Here is a 14551-nt window from a genome sequence, read left to right as displayed (position 1 = left end):
GAAGAAACTGTCCATCGTATCCGGAGAAATTGTGAGCCATCACCGTGGCATGACGATGACAATCTCCGTAACGTTCGATGTCCTCTTGGCTCCACGTCTTGTCGATGGGGTCTAAGACCCATTTGGCAAAATCATCTAGCGTCTTTGGTCCTCGAAAGATTTTTTCACGCCCTCCAGGAATTTTGCTGCAGTGAGGGCAATGACTGAAGATAGGTTCTTGAATGCACTTCTCGCACGCTCGATGAGCCACGCAGAAATTAGGAATGTGAATGCCAGTCTCTTGCATGCATTCGAAATCGAAAAAGATGAAATTGTCTTTCTTCTTGTGATCGTCCGCATTCTCTGGTTGGGGTTGGTATTTTTGCACGTAACATTGGTGTTCCAAGTCCACGATGTGATGACAAATGTGACATTTGTTCTTTCCTCGACATACGTGTGCCTTGGCACTATTGGTACGTATGCCTTGTCCACACGTGAGGCACAATCTCAGCAGTTGACAAGCACATTTCTTCTGTGAATCTTGCGTCTTCAGATGTTGTTGGTAACAGGCAGGGCTGACAAACGTGCGCAGACAAGCAGGACAATGCATTGGTTCTTGCCCTTCGCTCAGACAGGGTTGAGAGGCCAAACATCCTGAGCATTTCGATCCACAATGTTTGTGTTGTTCTCGATTATTATAACCACGGTCACATTTCTCACAGTAATATTTGTATCCCAGGAATCCAGTGATACTGATAATGGTATCGAAATGTTCATCGTGATGATAAAGGTGAATGTATTTTCCGTCCTTAAAATCTTGGCCTCGAAACAACAGAGGCCCACGCACTTCTTGAGGGTGCACTTTCAAGGTGTAGCGTGGAGCTAGGGTATCTTGCAATTTTTGCATCTCAGGAATGCCACAGGGTGAGTCTTTGGACAGGCCTGTTTGTTGTAACAGAAGTTCTGCTTCGTTTCGTTGTTTGGCTCGGTTCGATTTTCGGATGTTCTCCCATTCTTTTTTCCATTCTGCCGTGTCGTTCTTGTTGGCATAGGTTCGTCCCACCACGATAGCCCTGGCTAAACATATCTGGTCTTGAGGGTTGTTAATTCGGACGAGGCTTGTTTTGGTGTTACGAAGGCCGTCCACCAATAAGACCTTTTTGCGGCCAGTCCCTTGAGGAGGAGAGACGTGGGTCATGTCCAGTGTGGCTTTTCCATCGGTGATGTCAAACTGGTCATTGGATTGTTGTACGTGTTGAATCTTGTCCATGACATTGGAACCGGTCAATTCTGCAGGGCTGCTACACTCGATCCAAACAGGGGATTTCAAACCGTCGTGTTGTATGGAAAGTCTCAAGCGATCGTCTTCTTTGGGTTGACATTGTCGCTTGAGTGTGGTGAGTAAAGAATCCCACACCCCGCTGATGAACCCTTCTGCTTTCTCTAACGGTACTTCAGCCTTGAAATCTTTAAACTTCACCGTGTATTTGTAAGCCGTGGTTCTAAATTTTCTAGAGGAGCGCTTTTCCGTCTCTCGAATGGAATAGTACTTTTCAGGGTTGACTAAGGGTGGTGAACTTTGTTTAGAGGGTTTGGATTCTGGTTCACTCATGTCCTCTTCAAAATCACTGGCATGAATTTGTGCCAAGACTTCAGCCCTGGTACAAGGCGATAGATCATGTTTCTGCCTCTTACTTTCTTCTTCTTTCTTCTCAAATGAATTGGATCGTTTCATCTTGATAGCAAAACGTCAAATGACTAAAGTTTAAACACCATAGACTAATTTATAGTCATGGCAGACCAACGTATATAAAAGGGTGTGTGTCTTGTCCTTTCACTATTCATTTCACTCTCAAACCGAGCACAACGATGGAACAGACTACACAAATCGAACATTTCATCAGAGCTTTGCGAGGGGTCATTAGAAAATTCTCTTCAGACCAGCCGACGGACTACTCTCCTTCCTTGCGAAATAAAAGTCAAGATACTTGCTATATCTGTCAGAAGAAAGGGCATTGGTCTTCAGAGTGTCCAGACCGTCAAAAAAGAATAAAAGGGGGCTTGAAAAGACAAAAGTCAAGATACCGGTTATTATTGCCAAGAAAAAGGACATTGGTCCCCAGATTGCCCAAAAAAGAAACAAGAGGAGTCAGAAGAAAAGAGGGATTCTTCAGAAGAAGAGAGGGATTCTTCAGAGGAAGAAAGCAGCCAGGTAAAGAAAAAGAAACAGGAGAAGAAAAGAAGAAGGGAAGAAAGTGAGGAGGAAGAGGAGGAAAAGAATGTGACGGTGAAGAAATTTAAAAAACAGAGAGACTAAACAATGAGACAGAAGAAGTCTATGAACTTTTTAAAGTGCTATGTTGTGAATTGTGAATTGGATTGTAAATATTTATAAAAGAATAAATTAGGTATAAAAAGGTAAGTGTCTTTGGGTTTTGATTTTAAAATAAGAACGTACACTCACACACTCATAAATACGTACTATAGGGGTAATTTTTTATTTTTTTTTTATTTTTTTTTATTGGCAATTGAAAGTCTATCTCTTTTCGAGAAATGTGGGTGGCCCTGAAAAGGGCCTTTTTTGGTGTAGGGGTGAGTTTAAGCAATCAACTTTAACTGCCGTAAGCCTTTGCCACGGCCAAGGCCTACTTCTGGACTGCGTACTGTTGATGATGATGATGATTTGGTTGAAATCACTAAGGGTGGCACGGTAGGCTTAGTCACAGGGTTGGAGTGTTTAGCTCGGGAAGGTCGTATTCTCTTCGGTGGTAATAAAGAAGTCTGATACATTTGTTTCAGACTTCTTAACTCAGCTAAAATGTCTAACAATACCGTGACCGTTTGATTTTCACACCCTTGTTTCTTTGCTGCTGCTTCTTGTTGTTGTTTTTCTCTTACCTCTTCTTCTTGCTGTTGTTGCTGTAGGAGAAAAGCTTGTTCCGCTTCCTTTTGCTGTTGTATAAATTTATCCAATTCTTCTTTCTGTCTCTGTCTAAAATTCTCCACGTGCGGTAATGAAGGAGACGAAGGTTCCGGAACAAATTCTTGCTAGGTAAGAAAATCCACAAAATCCCAATTCACCTTTTCTGAAAGTAAGTCCGGGTTCCCTTGGGTGGTCTCCACTGCTGGTGCACCCCAATTGATCGTTTTCTGAGTTTCCGTCATGTTGAATAACTGTTGCATAGATTGACTGCACACAGGCGCTAGCGAATCTATATAGACCACGTGACGTCACAGACTGCTCTCTTCGGATTGGATGCGGGCTGAGTGAATTTTGTAACGCGTGTTTGAATTGGTCAACAAACTCAATCCGTTTCAATCCTACCTCTACCTATAAATAAGCGCAGTTCACTGCATTGATTCACCTGTTCTCGGCGCCTCAACATGTGGACCGACGTACACTCTTCCACCCTTGTGTCAACGATGATGTTCCGGACGGACATACCCATGTATGTCCGATCCAACTGGACAGTTGTCCATAGGACAGACACCAGTCTGTGGATACGTAGGATCTACGTAGAAAGACAAGGATGCCTCAAAAGAGTCCTGATTTACGGTCCTACAGTGAGACGCAGCCTAAGTACAAGAAGAAGACCAATGCGGTGCCCCTTATGTTAATGGATACATTAACATAAACCCAAGGCCCTTTTCAGGGCCACTCCAATCTCTCGAAAAGAGATCGACTTTCAATTGCCTACCCCATTTTTTTTTTTTTTTTTTTTTTTTTTTTTTTTTTTTTTAAAAATAGAGACCCCTCCCTGTTTCAGTTTTCACCTGTTCCCTTTCCATAGACCCATCAGGTCGGGACCCTATTAAAATAGGGTCCCGACCCTGTTCCATTTCCCCTTGTCCCTAGATAGACCCACACTCTATTCCCATGTTAAATTCCCCTGGTCCATAGAATGGATATTTTTTTCTCCCATGTTAAATTACCTAGTCCCCAGAGTGGATATTTTTTTCTCCTATGTTAAATTTTACATAGTACCTAGAGTGGATATACCCTTTTTAACATGGAAGTCCCCTAGTCCCTAGGGTGTCCCCTATCACTACTCTCTTCAAAAGTCAATCCCCCGAATGGGTAAACATTTCAACGTAAAAGGTTTATTGCCCAATTAACGATATAGAGACATGGCCTTCGACAAACGTATAACTGCTTGTTTTCTATATATGATGTCCCTACCTGCATAGTCCCTTTGCTCTGACAGGAGATATTTTCTTCGCAACCGTAAACATGTGTGAGTCTTCAGCACAAAGAAGACTGAATTAGAAATTACAAGTATCAGTCATGCTTTTCAATGCCTTACAATAAGAGAAAGTCGGCCATTTGTTGGTCTATGTTGGTTTAGTTTTGTGCATCAAAACCTTTGAAAGAATCTTGTCAAAAGTTAATTTTTGTAAGCAATATTGCGATTTAGATAAACATATAGGAAGATGATTTGAACTGACTTAATCGAAAAAACAAGTATGCTCTTTGAGTATGTATTGCTTAATATGTCTGTCATAAAATATTGCTAAAGTCCAAATATGTATATATAAGGTCTCATAACTAGTATATTTATATTCATATTTGGAAGAACGTACTACTTTTCAGTTAGAGCAGAAACAGCAGGGCACCAGCCAAGTGACCACAAGCTTATCTCTCATTAGTCAAGTATGGCATGAAGCTAGTGTGCCTATTCAACATTTTTGTCGACAGTCAGTCAGCTTCTGATAATCTGATGCAGGAAAACTGCGGAACGTACATATGTAGAAATTCATGCACGTCATTCTCCGGCTTCATTTTATTGGGAATCGATATGGTTATACGTTAAATGGAATATCATATGTTTAGATGGTAGAAAAAAGGACATGGTTAAACAAAACGTCATTTTTTGAGATACGGAGACAAGACGGGCAGTAGTTATCCGGAATGTCATAGGTTAAGATGTAGAGACAACACTGGCAGTACTTACATGCAGTGTCATGCTTGGGTGGAGAGACAACAAGGCCATAGTTAAATGGAATGCCATATGGTCAGATGGGGGACAAATCAAACATTATTATTTAAACGGAAAGTCAAGCTTATCTCATGAGAAATGATGAATAAGTTTTAAATATTGCTTAGCTGATACACGACATTACATTTACATTTTCACACATAGTTTAGTATATCTATCTATCTATGTATCCATCCATCCATCCATCCATCCATCCATCCATGTATCAATGATAAGGAATATTATTTATATTATTCTTTATTGACACGTGACTATATATATATATATATATATATATATATATATATATATATATATATATATATATATATATATAGAGAGAGAGAGAGAGAGAGAGAGAGAGACAGACAGACAGACAGACAGACAGAGACACACGTGCACGAGTAAAAAGGAAAGTTAAATAGCACTGATCTTTATACTATTTTCATACTACTGTAATAAGTTGACCTAAACTATAATCGTTAAAGAATTTGATTGAACTGCTCATGGAAGAAAAAAGGAGAAAGAAAAGTATATATTACTACGCGTTTCGAAAAAGAGTCTGCTATGCTGTGATTGTCTCCGTCTTTTCGTCAGTTACGCTATCTTCTCTTTAGTTTCCGATAAAAAGATCCCCATTAAACCCGATGCAGCAGTCCCTCCATGATATTAAGCGACATGAGACGTATTTGGTTTCTATTTCCGATTATTATATGAATTATTATATTCTTGTTCTTAATAATTCAGGAGACTGATGGCATAATGTCGCGCAGACCAAATAGTTCTGACGAAGTCATCTCTTCCCAAAGATGTGATTAAGCGTAGTTAGTCTTTTAGGCCAACTCCATTTCTTCTCAGAGAAAAAGAGTACAATTTGTCCGTGTAAATCAACAAATGCGTTTGTTCTGTTCTTATTTATTTCTTTATTTATTGTTTGCTTTTGAGACTGGTTACAGATGAAACATTTTCTTTATGTTTGACTTAAGAATAGTGACTTAGTTTGACTTGGGATTTGTACACACAGTGATTTTCTTCAAATGTGCGGTTTAGCTACATTATACTCACCCGATTCCTTGACATATGGGAAACATCGATTACAAATGCCTTTGATATTATCGTTTGTGGAATCTAGTTACATTGTAAATAAAGCAACAAGACTACGGAGCTAACATTTTATGAATCATGGGACAACGTCCATGCAGTTTACTCGCAGAGACTAGAATCTCAATAGATGAATGTATTATTATTATTCCAACCATTGCCTTGCTACTGCTGTACGAACGCTACTCATAAGCAACGACAAGAACATTGGATTCATTAGTACAAATTATGAACGTTCTCCAAGACGCGTTCCATGAAAAGACCTGGCTAACTTTGAGCACTATTTATCTGATGCTTATGCACAGAAAGTCCTTTTTGACATAAAGTACACTGGGACTGTGATTGTCCATTTTTTTTTTTTTCATTTTGGTTTCCAGACATAACTTTCTTAACGTTTTGAGTGATTTCAATGGCATATGGCATGCGGTTGCATATTGATGACAAGACCCATTTCCGGCGTTCCACGCCATCATTTACAGGAGTTATGGTCCTTGCTTGCACGTACTCCTTAGCTTTGGTTTCCTCACGAAAACTAAACCTAAGATTGTCAGATTTCGACCAAATTCGATATGCAGCTTTCTATCGACGACATAGCAGATGAAGTAACTATTAGATCTTTGCATTCCATTAAATTCTATGTAATATTACGATAATATACATGAATGGAATCATTACCCATATGTTCCTATTTCTATTTTTGCACCAAGGTCATCCAGGATATTTCAAGTGAATTCTATGTCCGGCTTTAAATTGTCGAACTTTTTTGGAATGCTACTGCCTGCTTTTTACGTCATCAATTTGTAGCACTGTGCCCAATTATTGCAATATAAATGCCCCTTTTGTTTCCACAAGATTCCTCTGGTTAAGATTCATTGTATAAAATTGTAGCAAGTGGGACCCTTTACTTGGCGCCCATCGAGAATAGCTCAAGTTATTTTTTTACTGTTAAAATTGCAAGATTTGAGATATAAAATATATCTTCAGTTGAACACGAAAATCTTCGATCGACTCAACACTTGCATCATTGGTAGCACATAAGAAGCTAACAGGAAAGAAAGTAGAAAACGAACACGGCAATAAATATTATTCTTTATTTAACCTTTAAATGATGCCTACATAATACATATACTGGAATTGTATTATTATATAATTGCATCCGTTGTTTCCTTTTATTCTATCTGCAGAAAATTTATTTTAATATAGAACTTCAAATGTTTTTCTGAATAGTTGTACTAATTTCTAAACATCAAATGACCAACCACGGCTATATTGTAAATATATTCATAACAACTTATTTCTAAACATCAAAAGGATAAAAAAGGCTATATTGAAAAATGTATTGAAAGTTGTCATATTGGTAGACGATTTACAGTTTTCTTTAAATGACTATACACGTGTATGAAAGTTGGAGAAAACTCTTCTACTCTCAAGAAAAAAATAACATACATACGTCAAAAGAAAGAAGGAAGAGAAGCAATAAAGATAAGTTTCTGTCGGTGACTGTATTGGTATTATAACTCATACTTCATTCGGTTGAGGTGAAAACACTATAACTCCTGCAATCATCCAGTTTTGGACCTAACATAGCTGCAGTGACTTTAATTTGGTGGTGAGTAAACTAAAGACTCAGACAACCACTCATCTAACGAGACGATCGTTGTAAGGGAGATAACAAACACTAGTATATTGTGACACACAAACCTGCTTATTTACCGGAAGATGTCTCGCTCACATGTGTCTGATAATACTTGTACACTTTGAGATGTCGTAACACATTTACCAGCTCAAAGCTATACTGCTTGGTTGCTTGTTTGTCTTTTTATGTTTTGGGTGGTTATCGTTTGCTGGGGGGGGGATATTTCTAAACACTTTTTAAAACAACGAAAAGACTCGTCGAGACAAGAAATTAAAAGTGGCTTGGTCTATATTAATCCTTTAAATTATTCATAGTAATTTGTATTGTCATTAATATCACGCTTTGATCTGTACTTAGTATAAAATCAAAAGTTTAATTAGAAATAGTACACATAATTTGAGAAATAATAATTTGAGTTACGAAATAACATATCAGAACACCGTATCTGTAACGGAAAAAATATTTCATGGTAAAAAGCGACATAAACCCATTACGCCTGAGACACCGAGATTGTCTAACGAAGAAAAAACTGAGTATTAATTACATGATATTTTGATGATCGATGTCTAGTCATTATTTATTCTAATATTACAAATGATTTAAACAATTTCAACTGAATTACTAACTAGTACGACATGTTGCTTTATTTCGAATTGTAACACAAAATACACATGTATAATGATATTGTTTTTAAAAATTGAAATTAACGTATTCATCATCAAAGCAGACTTTCGCTTACAAATGAATAATCTAACTTTAAATCTGGGTTAATCTCCATCCATTATTTCATAAATATATCACCTGGCAGGAGAGACAGATGCATTGCTAAATAATGAACATTTTCAACTGTAACAAGATGAATACAAAGAAAGGGTTTACTATGGAGCCTAAATTTCTCCAAGCTCTGGACAGTTACCTTTGGGAAGTATGAAGAATGGCGTTCAAAAAAATATGTCACCTGATAGAAATATGACAAAAAATTTCCAATACAAGTGATTATGCAGAAGAAATAAAATCCTAAGATAATTTGACTTCGGAATACAAACAAGTAAGCGTGTCAGACTGGTGGTTGCTTAACAAAGGTTACCATTCACAAAGGTTAACATTCAGGGCAGGTTTGACCAAACCTACCTACCTACACACACACGCACACACACACGCTTACATACACATACATACATACATACATACATACATACATACATTTGTCGTTGATGAATTTGTGATACCCATCTTATTTCCGCCCATCTGTTCATACGCTTGTCGTCAACTCTATCTCATCCTAAATCACTAGGTCAAATTTCTCCAGATCTGACACATTATTTCTCCGTAAAGGAGCCCTGTGCAAGATATTATAGGTTTTGTCCTCTAGGGTTTACGGTAGGGGTCAGGGGTAAAAAATAAAATAAAAAATCAATTTGCAGTGCCCGTTTTAACCAAACGTGTCTATGTGGTCTTTGTATTCCTTTCTAGGCATGTGAATGGTCAATACATCAGTTTCTATATTTGCAGTTGTTTTATTAAACACAATAAAAATAATGTAACATACAAAGAGCGTTAATGGCAACGGCGTAAATATAAAGTAAAAGTCCATATTCACTCCCTCTATTTTATATTTATATCTGTAATATTTTCGATTGTTTTCAACATAACTTACGCTGATCCAAATATTCTCTTGTGACTTCAATGCAACATTACGTCGACGCGAAGTAGCTCTAGAAGATATCGTCTGCTTTATCAATATGACAAATGATTTGCCACCAGTTCAGAAAGAAAAAAAAATGTTTTCATTTATTGTAATGTTGGGGAAGGGGGTGTGGAACACGAAGGGAAATAAATTCGTTATTCCTCACACCGCAAGAAATACGAAAGTTAAGACGATGTTAATATTCCGTACACTCAATCAAAAGACACTGTAGCTAATAATGTACGTGTGATGCATAATTTGCAGCCGAGAATTTAGGTTATGTTGCAAATTTACTGTCACGAGTCAAGGATCAGTTATCGGGTACGCGTTTTAGTTATCAAAGAAACTCTGAGAACTGATATAGCTAGCCATCGTAGATATCATGGTCATAATCTGTTTTACAATAAACCGAAATAGACTGTATATTTTACATGTAAATATTGATTCACGTTGATACGTAAAGTCAGATATATCACAACGCACAGCGCACAATGCTCTCAGTAGCACGCTAGGTCATGTGTTCTAGAAACGTATAGGATAAGAATGTCAAACTCAAGTTCTAACAAAAATATTCTATAAATCGTACATGATGCGTGGAACGTACATATGTATCTGATATTTGATGGAGTAATGGAGGAAAGTTAAAGTTAAGAGTATCCTGAAATGTATATTGTTCTAACTTAATTTGAATTTATGTCACAAAGCATTTTAAACTTTGAGTATAATCTGGAATTTTGTAGTCAGAAGTATTCTAAAGCACGTGACATGAGGTCTCGTATTCCATCATGAAATATGTGGTGCTTTATATATTTTCTCTCAAAACACGGATCGACACATCTTAAATATAGATATATACACTTATTTACATAATATTCGCATGATAGTGCTGTAGAGAATATTTCTTTTTTATGATATTTGTTAAAGACGTGCAAAAGGGCATATTTTCCAAGAGACATTTGTATGCAACAAATATGCATTTTTGCGATGAAAGTAAATTCAGCTTATGATATTTTTACAATATTTATATTTGTTTGCTGCAAAACATTAAAACACATTCATGACTGTATTATTAATACATGAAAAGACCGATATACACACTTAATAGAAAATAAGGCATTTTTTTATGAGGTACTTGCGCCATCTAAAGGACTGGAGGGAACGCCTGAGTGCTGAGAGATGATATCGGGAGAAGATAGCTGGATATCCCATTGTTTCTGTCTAGCTGGAATACTATGCACATTGAAATTTGTCAATAAAGAAGACTCAGTAAGACACATACTTTTGCCTTTATGGATATGTGTCATTTAAATACAGGTTCAAGAAGAAAGTGGGATCGCGAAAAAGATTGTATAATTGTTGCTCTCAGTGAGTACGAGTTCTTGATATGTAGGTGCCCAGCATTACAGCTTCCAGTGCAGGTCAATTCAAATACTGTAAAGATGTTTTTGTCAGAGTTTCCGAATGTTCATTTGTGTTGAATCTGAACTTCTGTGTATTCTACGGAGGAGCTATCTCCAATAATTTTTACGGATTTTCCAGATTTTCCTTTCTTTTTTCCTTTCTTCCCGAAATCGAGTTCAACATAGTTCAACTGATCACTATTCTGTAATAGTAAATACAACATGAAATACATCGTCGTCAGCCACTGGCGAAAATTCACTACGCTCCTTTTTCACCCGTGGCCGCCTGTTCTGAGAGTTCCCCATTTCTGATGAATATGCATGCAACTGTGACGCAGCATGAACCTTCAATTTGCTGAAATGGGCCAATCTAAGTTTCTCTTTCGAAGACACTGACGTATTTCTGTTTATGCGTATTCATGAAAAACATGGAAACCCCGCAAGGACAGTCACGGGTGATACTAGGCGCGTAACGGATTGTCTTCCGTTGCTTACGACGATGTATGAAGTATTGAAAGAACTGTTTGGAATAATACGATCAATAAAAGCACATTGCATTATAATAAGCTGATAACATCTATTGTTCCGAATGTAACCAAAGCAGGCTGTAGTCTCAAGAATGACCTGTCTATTTTTACCTTGGATTGGAATATGTACGAGTTCCTAGACAACTCAAAAAGTAAATAGTGGTGTGCATGCATCGTCCTTGCATGGTCAGAACGAATCATAGCGTCCGCATTCAGCATGTTCAATGTATTCATTACACAACACAAATGTCTCCAGTGCACTCGACCTCAAACAGTGGTTTCTCACTACCACTCTCCTCCCCCTCCCCAGCATACCGTTGCTCCTCCTATAACGTGGGTATGTTAAAGAATCAATGAACTGAGTAAACTGTGCTCTGTTTTTCCTTTTTACTTCACATTAGCTTTAGTTGTTCACTGTTGAGAAATATAAAGTGAGTTCAATTCATGTGTGTGTGTATGCTCTGTGCACTAACACATTTTTACATAACTGAATATAAGATGGTATCGCTTACAGCGTGTGTAATTTCTATGGTTCTGACAAATGTCCTTATCAAGAGAGATCACTGTATCTATTCTAATTAAAGGTCAAAAGGACAGGTCATGCTATCAAACTACACCATATGTAAGTCTTACACGGTTCTGCATGTATGAATATGAACTTTGTTTCAAACAATGTAGAAATTCAGTAACCATTTCAATTCAGTGTCATTTTTGGAAGAAATGCATTTTATATAAGAAAATTTTCATTATCCATCATTGGTCAATGGTACGTTGAAACAGAAACATATGTAGCAAAGAGATGGGCAACTGCAGACATATTCAAGGATCATGTTGATATCACTTGACGGTACGTGATTAATAGAAAATACAATGTGGGTAGCCATACTACGAGTCTAACCAACACGTCTCCAAATTTCACATCGAAATGCTGTTTGATCCTATTATACAATGATCTCTGTGAGATATATCATAGATAAACACAGAACTAAAAATGGCATTATCATTTGTATGGTTTCTTAGAAAATTTGCAAGCAAAATATTCGAGAAATTATAGATCATTAGTGTAGCAAGTCCCACGGGTGGGGGTTATATTGACAGCCATAATGGGGGCTTATTTCCGTTGACTATAGGGGTGAAATGATTAATCGATATATCTGTGTATCGATATTTTTGCAATTTCGATACTTATATCGATTCAAGAGGCCAAGAATCGATTCAAACGATACTTACCCTAATCAAGTTAACTTAATTTAAAGCAGTTGTGAATACTTATTAGTCTTTTGCCTATTTATTCACTAAGTTAAGAATTCGTCTGTGACAGCCTATCAGGCACATGCACTTTTTTCCTGCCAGTAAAATGAAAACAATTAACAACACCTACTCACCTTCTGCAAATTTACACAAGTTGACTAAATCAAGTGATTAACAATCTGCCCCCACCCTCTTTCAATTACAGGCTAATTATTTTAATCCCGTCAGCCTGTTCAGGAACTGAGAACACATCAACTTACAGAAGACATTTTATTTTTCAGATATGTTCTCCAGATAAGGATGACATAAATACTTTACTAATCATTTAATAACCACTTTTAGGTGAAGTTTCTCTGTTGCTTTGGATCTTCTCTTCTTGGACCGATTTTGAAGGCTAAACTTCCTGTGTGTCAAGCAGTCCTGACTGATAGTTACTGTTTGTTCAAGTCCAGGACAAAAGAATCAGAACTAACTGTAGCTTATTCACTGCTTCCAAAGAGAGAAACTTCACGCATATTAAACTATCTGTAAAGTACGTAAATTGTACACAGAGAAGACATTTGGAATGAATCTTTATACACTGATATATGTAATCAGCAGCTTGACGTGACAACGGGATTTTAAAAAAGAAATAGCACATAATGTGTAAGGGGGCAGATTCCGATACACTTGTATGTGACTTCTAATTAAATCTTTTTGTTAAAATTTGAAGAACGGGAGCAGGTATTGTCAATAATGTCCTTTTCTACTGACAGAAACGAGTACATGTGGCTGCGGCAGTTGATTTGCATCTGCCGGAAGTACAATGTGATGGATTTTGTTCTTAGTCATCTCCGATCCATCACTCAGACATGTTCTAGATACGAATTTCCTTGCACGTAACAATTGCGCTATTAATGCCTTTCAAATTCAAGTGAAGACGTGAAACTGATAATACGTTATTTTGAAGCATTCGTGCAGTTGAATAAAGGGTGTAATGACCAAGATTAGTCATGCATCTGATTAAATGGAACAGCCTGAAATAGCCTAAAAGGAGGAATTACAGTCGCGTACAACTGACAGGCAGGCTGTTTGGAAGCATGCTTTTAGAAAGCTTGTAAAGAATAAAAATGGTATAGTCTACATCTGTATGTAATCTGTAATTTGTTAATACATCTAATATGTCAGTACGTATAAAACAGCACTCTAAAAATGACTAGACCATCAAGTTGATTGATGTGTATCGATAATGTATTTATCGTAGGCTGTTTATTATTAATCATATCGATATGTGGCAGGCGTTAATTGTTTCACTCCTAGTTGACTTACATACATCTTTCTATGCTTTAAGTCAACTGATTATATCTGAATTCGAAAGTCAGATAAATTTATTATAAAGTATTAGAGCCGGATACCAAGCAAAATGTTGTACCGGTATTTTTTAACATACCGCAATATATTCCACATTATACCGCAATTATAATAGGTACGAAAACTTTGAATGGAATGCTACCATCCAGGTCAAGATATTTACTTGAGAGAGCCAGTAAACATAAAACACACTGACTCAACAAACGAGAAAATATTTAGTAGAAAAAAGACATTATGTAATATTAAAAATACAGCTGCTATCCATAAAATTCTAGGATGAATATTGGTCTTACAAGGCAATACATTTACTTAACACCTTAACACGCGCCAGTAAATAATGAGACAAACTGATATTTTCTTTTCTTTTTTTAATCAGAGATATTTCCAAAAGTTAGATTTGGCTCGAATCTCTTTTGGTGGCGCTCTACAGTTTTATATGTTGCATATCGTCAGCGTTTTAAATAAAAAATAGTTTCCCAGGCTCTTCATTTGATATACTGGCTATCTAAAACGAATTTATAAATTCTAGCAATGTTAAAAGACCTTTTAATTCCCTTTATTTTAGTGTCTGATTGATGGGTGTAATAAGGGGTACAAAGCATATAGCTGGGATTTTCTTCAGATGTGCATCTATAAAAAAAAAC

General features: G+C 37.0%; 1 long non-coding RNA gene across 1 annotated transcript in view; it reads right to left on the bottom strand.

Moving 5' to 3' along the window:
- Positions 1-7133: 7133 nt before the first annotated feature.
- The window catches only part of LOC149771718 (uncharacterized), a 51893-nt gene continuing 44475 nt past the window's right edge, over positions 7134-14551 (bottom strand). Inside the window, exon 4 of the long non-coding RNA XR_016418162.1 lies at positions 7134-10982. This is a non-coding gene — a long non-coding RNA (uncharacterized LOC149771718). The remainder of the gene's footprint in view (positions 10983-14551) is intronic.

This window comes from Sinohyriopsis cumingii, unplaced genomic scaffold, assembly GCF_028554795.1.
Source record: "Sinohyriopsis cumingii isolate HCF-2022 unplaced genomic scaffold, ASM2855479v2 utg001710l, whole genome shotgun sequence".
NCBI classification, from domain to species: Eukaryota; Metazoa; Mollusca; class Bivalvia; order Unionida; family Unionidae; genus Sinohyriopsis; species Sinohyriopsis cumingii.
Note: the sequence above shows the minus strand (reverse complement) of the source record. Positions and strands in the feature narration are given on the sequence as shown.